Consider the following 9,557-nt stretch of genomic DNA (forward strand, 5'->3'; position numbering starts at 1 on the left):
GTGCAGCGCATAAGCTGCTTCTGCTGCCTGGCAGGTTCACTCCTCTCCTTGTCCTTGGTGAGGATATTTAATGACTTTGGAGACCCAACTCTTGTCTGCTGTACTGTTACAAGTTTATTATGTTCCTCTTTTGGTCTGTATTCTCCTCTTTGCAGTGAGCCAATCTTTGTCCCTAAATAGAGCAACACTATGTTATTTGTCTCCAATGTCACAGTTTCGCATAGGACTTGACACATAGTAGGTGCTCAGTAAACATGACATCAAAGGGAATTCTCACTGTGTGTGTCTATCATAGCACCCACCAGAGGCTGGAGCCATGGCAGGTATGTTGATGGAATGGTTAATTCAAAGTTTTTTTGCAGAAGCTGTGGGTTATGGGATGGAGCCATGCAAGTGGCTGAGCTGGGGAAATGGCTCCTGTGGCGAGTTGGGTATGCATGTGTGTGTGTGTGTGTTTGTGTTTGTGTGTGTGTGTGTTAGCATAATCGCAGCCATCTTCCTTTTCTTTGACCCCACTTTATGAATACTATTCTTATTCCCAAGAAATAGAAAGTAGCCTGAGATAAAACCTACTGGCCTAGAGACGTGCTGGTCTCTCCCTGTTTTCTCATTGAGAGATAGGAGACAACTCACCGGCCCCTGAGATGGGGACGTACTGGTTTCCCTGTTCTCTCTTTGAGAAGATAAAGGGACATGCCAGTTTCCCTGTTCCCCCTCTGAGAGATAGGAAAAGTGCCTGTCTCTGTTCCCAAGAAACAAACTTGCCTTCCACAAGATCAGGGGATGCTGACTATGTTAGTCAAGACTAAACCCGCCCCTAATGCATGGTCATGATTCTAGCCTATAAAAGATAACATTCAAGGGGGGGCTGCTGCTGCTCTCCCTCCTTGCTGCTGCCATCTCCCTCTCTGTGCAGAGCAGCCTTGAAAAATAAACCTGTTTCTTATCCCAGGTGTGTGTATGATCAGTCCTGCACCTCTTCTCTCTCAGTGAGTGTTCATACCTGTGTGTGTAACACACCTGTCTCTATGTGCCTGCGTGAGGCTGTGTAATGTACCTGAGTGTACATGCCTGGGTGTGTATGTGTTCTCCGTGAGTATGTCTCCTGGGGTATTGGTTTCTGTCTCCCCTGGGAAAGGTTTAGTTCCTTAGGAATTCATGCCTCTCCCCTGACTTCTGGAAGTTTCCTTCTGGACACCAGCCTATCAACTCCATAATCAATGCCAAGTTGCTCCTGAAGGGTCTTCCACAGTCATATAAAGAGACAATGTTCTGCAAGGGACCAAAGCATGGTCTTGAGGCTGAATTGTCTGGACTATGTGACCTTAAGCAGGTCTTTGACATTTAGATCCTCTGGGAAAATTACTGATGCAGGGCTTGCTGCATGCAGAGTGCCGGGTATAGCCTCTTGTGTTGGTGCTCTGACTTGGTCTTCATAAACACCCTAGTGTGCAGAGGAGAAACTGAAGCACAGAGAGATTATACTGTCTTCCACCAAAAAACAGCTGCAGAGAAATGAAGTTAAGCAGTCTTAGCTCAAACACCGGGCTCCTGAGTGCTGAGCCTTTTCCCTTTCATATAATAACATCTCTCAAGGCCTCCTTGCTGGATTCATGCAGATTAAAAGACATGTCTGAAGTGACTGGCACATAGCAAGCATGCACTCAGTGGAGGCTGGTGTTGTTGATACCTCATTCAACCTTTTCATTTTATTTTTTAAATTTTTTATTGATTAATTTTTTTTTTTCAGTACTAGAGATTGAACCCAGGGGTGCTCTACCACTGACCTGTATCTCCAGCCCTTCTAACTTTCTATTTTGAGATAAGGTCTTGTTAAGTTTCCGGAACTTGCTCTCTGCCTGCCTCAGGCTCCCGAGTTGCTGGAATTCCAGGTGTGCCCCTCTGCACTACAACCCTCTCCTTTTGGAGGTGAGGGACCTAAGGCACAGTTTATGTCAATGACCATCCCGACATGTATGCTTGGGTAGACTCAAAGTCAACTCTCCTGATGGCCACAATTTTCATTTTCCCTTATGCTATGCTCTTTAGGGGTAAAACTTAGCAGGAAAGGGAACGTAATATTTTGAGGGATTTGAGGAAAAGGGTGGGGTGGGAGGCCAGCCAAGGACATATGAGGAGCCAGACCCTTCTCCAGAATTTCCGAGCCACAACGAAGTAGGTCCTATTATTCCATTCTGCAAATTTCAGATCTGAGCACAGAGAGGTAGTGGACCTGCCTGGAGCCCTCACTCGGTGAGGAGAGGGCTGATATTTGAACTGTGGCCTCTTTGACTCCAGTTCCAGTGCTTTTTCTGCATTGCCAGCTCAGATATGGGGCCCAAGATCAAAGTCAGAGTAGATACAATTGTGACCTCTGGTTGTGAGATGGGATGGGCAGGCTATTGAGGTCATTCCTTCAGAACATCGAGAAAAATCCTGGACTTGGGGAGTTGGCCTGGGATGTGGGGGTATTCTACCACAGGGGAGGAGACAGCAGTTCTTGAAATGCAAAGTGGAAAGATTTTTCCTTGGCGTACTAGGAAGCCATTAAGAACCATTTGGTTTCCACACATCTAAGAGAGCCTCTGAGCCACTTTTGCTGGGTAGGGTGATTTTCAAATGGCAAGGAAAGTGACATTGCACCCACAGGCTTTGGGGTCATATGCCAATGGCAGATAGGAAATGTTCTGGCAATCTTGGGCTTTATTTTTTAAATTCATGCAAAATTTAAAGAGATGCATTTCTTTCCACAATATATCCTCCTGTGGGTCTGTGTTTGCACACACATGGGCACATATGCATAGACACACACCCCAATCTTTAAGCTCTGATACAGGAAGAGCTTCTGGGCCTTCACAGTGGCTTCAAATGCTCTCTGCCTCCCTGCCACGTACCATCATCCCCACCCTGAGGTACGTGTACCCAGGTCCAATACTTAATTACCTGAGCCAGGGAAGGAACTGAGGTAATGGTCAAGGTACAAAGGGGCATAGCTGGTCATAAGGACCTGCTCAGTGTGGCTCAACTGAAGCAGATCAGGGAGTTATAAGACTAGCTCCAGTTCATGAAGTAGCTGTGACACTAGAGCCTTGGTCCCTAAGTCTTGGTCCATGTGCATCAGCATAAGCCTCTGGGCAGCAGAGCATACTCATCCGATGGGTTGCCTCTTCTGCATGCCTGGCATGTTCCTGGGAAATGGTGCTTCCCTCTGGGACCTGAACATTCTCACAATCAGTTATGAGGTACAACTTGCCCTCAACCCACCTGGGTCTACCAGAGTTGCCAAACACCATGATTCTCGCACCTGACCTCTCCTTCGTGTCCTTTTGGATGACTAGACAGACAGATCAGAAATATGGAGTCCTGTTTGGACTTGAGCAAGGCATTTGACAAGCCATTTCATGATAGTCCCAACATGAAGAGGGGGACTGGATTCTGGATGGACTTTGTGAACTAGGAAAGGGTCAAAGGGCCACATCCAAACGGAATGGGTGAATCCAGCTACGTCAGCCTAGATGGCATTCATTCTTGGGGATGTCAAGGAACCCTGTCTTGGGCCGCATCTTACTCCACACTCTTATTAACAACTAGAATGGTGGAGGTGGAGGAAAAGGATGAGGGTTATTGAGATCTCCAGGTGTCTATTTTACCTAGATGATTTCTTCTATTTCTCACATTCTGCCGGTAAGGTAGCCAGTGTCGCTCCTCTACAGACCAGGAAATGAAGGCCTAGAGAGGGTAAGTAACTTGCCTAAGGTCTCACAGCCACCAGAGGGTCTGACCCCCAAGGATGGGCCAGGATCCACGCATGTCACAGATCTCCTCACTCAGGGGCAGGTGACAAGATGGCAGGGATAGACAACACAGAATTTCAAAAGGCTAGAACTTAACCCTGAGGCAAAATGACTGCACACCAAGATAAGAGACAAGAGACCTCTGCTCACACTGGGGTTCAGAATACCACCAGACCCAGACAGGATGTGGGGGACCTGGGTCAGCAGCACAAGTGAAACGGTGCTGGGTTTTAGTTGACAGGAAGTTTCATATGAGTCAGCGGTGGGATGTGGCAGCCAACAAAGCTGGTGTCACCTGTTGCCTTCACAGGGGAGGAGAGATGCCCAGTGAGGGTAATGGACCAGCTAGGAGCCAGGAAATGGAGCTCAGGCCTGGACGTCTTGGGGGAGAGGGCTCCAGTCACCTGGCTCTGGGGAGGGCCAACGGGGAGGTGCATGCATGCACCACTCTCCTCATCCTTGGTCATTTTCCAAGAGAGTTGGTGAGTTCGTATCTTTCTGAATAGTTGCAGCCACTTTTTGGTTGTTATGCATAAACGTACTATGCATTCAGTTTTGAATTTTTATTAATATCTCTGAGTAAATGTGGGAATTCCTTGTGACCCAGTCTCTAAAGTATAGTTACATTCCAAGAAGCACAATCCAGGACCAAAATAAAGTAAAAGCCATTTCAATCTCGACCCACTGAGGTATACCCCTTCACTTCTTCACCTCCTTATTTTGTACTTCAAAACTTCCCCAGAAACACCCACTTTAGAAACACCTCAAACTCTCCTGACAACTAGCCAGCCTATATGCCGTCTCTCTTTGGTCCTTCCTGACCCTATTATATAGGTGGGCTTACCATGGGTCTTCTTTTTTCATTTTTCTTTCTGTTTTTGTTTTGTTTCATACCGGGAATTGAACCCAGCATCACTTTACCACTGTGCCACATCCCCAGCCCTTTTTGAGACAGGGTCTCATTAAGTTGGTGAGGCTGTTCTAGAACTTGGGGTCCGCCTGCCTCAGCCTCCTGAGTCATTGGATTGCAGGCATGCACCACTGCGTCCGGCTGTGTCTTCTTTTTTCTTGTCCCTCCTTCTCATCCACTACTTTATTATTATTATTATTATTATTATTATTATTATTATTCTCCTCCTCCTCCTTCTCTTCCTCTTCCTCGTTCTTCTTTTCCCTGCTTTACTACTGACCTAAATTCCTCCTTACCAAGGGAAGGTCAAGAACTGATTTAGCAATCCAGAAGGCTCCTTCCCACAGGCTGGGCATATAACTCAGCGGTGGAGTCCTTGTCTAGCATGTGTGAGATCCTGGGTTTGATCCCAAGTACCACAAAATAAAGATGTAAATAAAGACAAATAAAAATGAATTAAAAGACTAGACAGGTGACTCAGTGGTAAAGTACCCCAGGCACTTTAATCCTCAGTACTGAGAGAGAGGAAGAAAGAGAGAGAGAGAGAGAGAGAGAGAGAGAGAGAGAGAACAGGGTGGGGGTAGACAGAGAGGGAGGGAGAGAGAGAAGAACGGGGTGGGGAAGAGAGAAAGAGGGAGGGAGAGAGGGAAATAGAGAAGGAGGGAGAATTCAACAAGAATCCTTATTCCCGAGGCCTCTTCCTTCCAGTCCCCAGTGCTGTCCATCACGATTCCCCTGGGAACTGTGAGATGATCAAGACAGACGTCATCTTTAGACCTGGGGGAGGGGAAGTAGAGGAAACAAGGACCATATTTCTGGTGGTGGTGATAGTAAATGTGGTGACAGGAGAGACAGAGGGAGGCTGGGAACAACCTCCTCCTCAATGCGTTAACACCCGGGCACTGTGGGCAGAAGAATCTGGCCACCACGCATGACAATGCCAACACAGACTGCATGAGAGCAACTTGCAGTGAGTGACAGCAGGAGAGACCCTTCTTCATCCATGGAGTCCCCGGTATCTTGCATGCTTGAAGGGGACTGCTGTTGCCTTGCTGGGCTTCTTTTCTCTCAGAGGTGGCTCTTGTTTCTTTTTTGATACCAGGAATTGAACTCAGGGGGGCTCAACCACTGAACCACATCCTTAGCCTTATTTTGTATTTTATTTAGAGACAGGGTCTCACTAAGTTGCTGAGGCTGGCTTTGAACTTGCAATATTCCTTTCTCAGTCTCCCGAGCTGCTGGGATTACAAGCATGAGCCAGCACACCTGGCCGGCTCCTGTTTCTATGTGGCCTACCCTGATATCTGTGGGACAATGTTGGACCATGGGAGAGATGGCACACTCCACATATTTCACACGCTTCCCTACACTTCCCAGGTTCCTTTGCAGCAACAACAGAGCCATGCTTCTCATTCAATAAATGGAGACTGAGGCTGACAAGAGAGGTGTCTTCCTCCGTTTTTACTGTAGTGGCTTTGGGGACCCGGTGCTCCTTCTGGCATGCAAAATGGGAAAGGGCCTCACAACCCCCCATGGCCCCATGGCACCTTTGAAGAGCAAGAAACCAACTTTAAACCCTGAGATTTCAGTGCTATTGCTGTGGCGTAGTCTGGTCTAGCCCCTGAGAACACCCAGAATGTCAGAATTAACTGAAAAATTGTTGCTCTCCTGTTCTTTACTGTGATGAAGGAAAAAACTGTCGCTGGAGCCACCGGAGCAGCTGATTGATGTTCTCCTCGCTGTCATCATGCAGCCCAGATGGCACTTCCTGTTTGGCAACACCTCACGTGGGCTCCCTGGTCCCCCACCAACTCTGCCAGTCACCAACCCACACAGTCAAATGTGTACAGCAGTAGAGGTTTGCCAAGAACACATCCTCGTGTCTGCCAAGGAGAGACTGCTTGGGGAAGAACATTCTAGAGAACGGTTGGAGGCGCAGGGCACTGCCTAGGAAACAGTGAGCTCTATCTTAACTAAGGTGGGCAAGGAGAGGATGATGTCCATCAGGGTTGGGGGTGGGAGCAGGAATACCAGCCCTGAATGGGGAGGGACAACATGGCCCGATGATTTTTAAGTCTCTCCCAATCCATAATGCCCCACACAATATATAATTTTGCCAAGGGTATGAATAGCTTAAATTCAGTCATTAAGAAAATGAGGAACTTAGGAAATAAAATAACTCGATATTATGAACAAATAAGAATTGCCACATTGAAATTATCCTTTCTGAAAGGTACAGTCTCATGAGCTTGATGTTCTCAGCCCTCGTGAGGTTGACGGATGGTGGTGAGTGGTCAGAGGCATGTGAAGCGTGTCAGTAATTTACACACCAACCACAAAGAGGGCTGAGCTCAGGGAGGAGTCATTCTTGAGACGTGGAAGTCATCATGATAACAGCTCCATAATAAGGACACCAGTGCTTTATCATGCACAAAGTGTTCTCCTGACATCCTGAGCACACAGAGATTGTTATCCTAAGCTTATTATCATATATCACAGGTTACCGTGTATCTCTGAGCTTATCATAGCCTCGGGGGAGAAAAGCTACCAGTCCCATTTTATAGACACATAGGCAGGTTTTGGGAGGTTTCCCCAAGATCACAGAAAAAAGGGGGAGATCTAAGACTTAAACCCTGATCTTTTGACTTGGAGTGACAGATTTTAAAATAAAAGAGTGTATCTACTCTTGATACTAGAAGCTGGGACCGCAGTCAGCTCATATGCTGCAGGTCCCAAGGAACTTCTGCTTTCTGTGTGTAAGACTCTGTTAGGGAGAAGACAGTTCTGAGCAGCTTTGGAGGCAGGAAGGATTTTCTTGGGAAAAAGTGAAGAACTGGGTAACAAAGAGTCTTGGAGTTCTGGCACTAATTCTCTGACCATGATGGAACCTTAGCTTCCTTATCTAAACATGGGAGAAATGTCATTAATCTGGTTCACCATGAACGAGTTTGGTGTGAATCCAATAAGAGGGTGGGATGAAAACATTTGGAAAACCTACGAAAGCCACAGTTCTTGTTCCAGTTGGGAATGCATTCAGCTGCAAGGAACAGAGCACAGCTCTGGGTCCTGATCAAGACGAAGCTTTTTTTTTTCCCCCTTGACGTTAAGTCCAGGGTGGTAATGGGGACCAGGAGCAAGTGATTTAATAATGCCATTGGAGGCTCTGTTCCACTCTTCTGTGCCCATTCCATCCTTGCACATCCCACCTTATAAACACAAGATGGATTCTGCCCCTTCAGGCTTTCTGTTCAAGTCCAAGGTAGGAGAAAGAAGGAAGGAGGATATAAGTTGGCATTTATATTAGGACTGCTGAACTTCTCTGAGTTGTGCAATGTCAGCCAGCACTGCAATTATAGGCTCATCCTCTAGGTACGAGGAGGAGAGAGAAGCAAACATTTTCTGGGTATACTACTACCTTAAACAAATCTGGGGTTTCCATAGAGAAATAGGAGGTGCTGGGATGGACTGTGAATGGCAGCTGGCAGTTCCTATCACAGCTCCATACCAAGAGGGGCACTGAATTCCCAGGGATCTTTTACACCCAGTCTCTGGAGGTGAGAGAAAGCAAATTGCATTGAAGCGAGGGTGAATCCACTGTAGCCCACTGTCAGAAAGGGAGACAGAGGTGGGCTGAGGTCAAGAGGATGGGAGCATGCTGCCGCAGGTCAGGAAGGTGGGGCAGACGGAGGCGGGGTGGCCTCTCTGTCCTCCATTCCTTCAGTCTCATTAGCCCGTTGGCTGGGGCCAGGAGCACTGAATCCGAGAAGTTCATTAATAGCTGCTGTGTTTGTGTACGTCTCCACCGAAGATGTCTAACCACAGACTTCCTCTTGACTCCTGGCAACAGGGAGAAAACAAAACCACAGCAGTTTTCGTTGCTGAAAAAGACAAAAACCGACTCATTTGCTTAATAGGCCCAGACGGAGGAGCTTTATTTCTGGGAGGAAATGCTAACGCCTCCAGGCCAAGGAGTCTTGGCTGGGCCTCGGAATGGCCAGAGTCTGCAGCAGATATCCTGGGTCTGCAGTTTAGAGGCCACGCGGCCGGGGGCAGGAGGACCACCAGCGCAGGGCCCGGAGGACCCAGGGGTCGAGCCCCCAAGAGTGACGGGAGGTGCCTGGCAAAACACCGTCAGTTGCGCCATGAAAATGGAGCCCGCCGCATCACCAGGCCTCTCTTGCTACTTCTGGGTCCAGGATCCGTTTGTTTATTTGTGTTTTCCTTCCTCTTATTTTCTGTTATTAATTTTGGCAATCGATCAAGTCCCGTTTCATCTGTTCTCTCCTCATTGGCCTGTTTCCCTCGGGTCTCATGGCGTGTTTTCAGCTTCTTTATTTTCAGTCTTTCTTCTTTATTGATGAAGGTGTGGTAAGCCATCCATTTCCCCCTGAGTTGAACTTTTTTTAGGGACCCATTAGTTTTAAAAATAAAATGTTCCCCTTTTCATGTGTTTTTCGATGGTTTTCTTTGATTCACAGGTTATCTAGACATAGGTTTGTTGATTTCCAAGTGGTTAAGAATATTTTCAACCACTTTATTCTTTTTTATTTAAAATATTTTAGATCATAGTAAGAGAGTGTGGCCTATACAGACTCTTAACTTTAAATTTAGGGAAAAAAAATTCCACAGAAGAGTGGACTTCTAGAGTGTTCTTGCTCTGGAGATAGGCTGCTTAGTTTTCCAAACCTGGCTTCTACCTCTTTCCAGCTATGCACATATGTACAAAACACCGAATTTTTCTAAGCCTCACATTCTGCCTTTAAAATGGGAATAAAAAGAGCCTTTACCCCCTGGCACTGCTGGGAAGGTCATGAGATTATGTACGTTAATATACCTGCAATGGTGCTGGCACA

At 47.0% G+C, this 9,557-nt stretch overlaps 1 long non-coding RNA gene across 1 annotated transcript; it reads left to right on the forward strand.

Annotated features, from left to right (window-relative positions):
- The first annotated feature begins 6,413 nt into the window (after positions 1 to 6,413).
- Positions 6,414 to 9,150, forward strand: LOC114084992 (uncharacterized). Its single transcript, XR_003581382.2, has 2 exons — positions 6,414 to 6,682; positions 8,552 to 9,150. It is a non-coding gene; the product is annotated as an uncharacterized lncRNA (long non-coding RNA).
- The last annotated feature ends 407 nt before the right edge of the window (positions 9,151 to 9,557 follow it).

This window comes from Marmota flaviventris, chromosome 2 (assembly GCF_047511675.1).
Source record: "Marmota flaviventris isolate mMarFla1 chromosome 2, mMarFla1.hap1, whole genome shotgun sequence".
In the NCBI taxonomy this organism is placed as follows: Eukaryota; Metazoa; Chordata; class Mammalia; order Rodentia; family Sciuridae; genus Marmota; species Marmota flaviventris.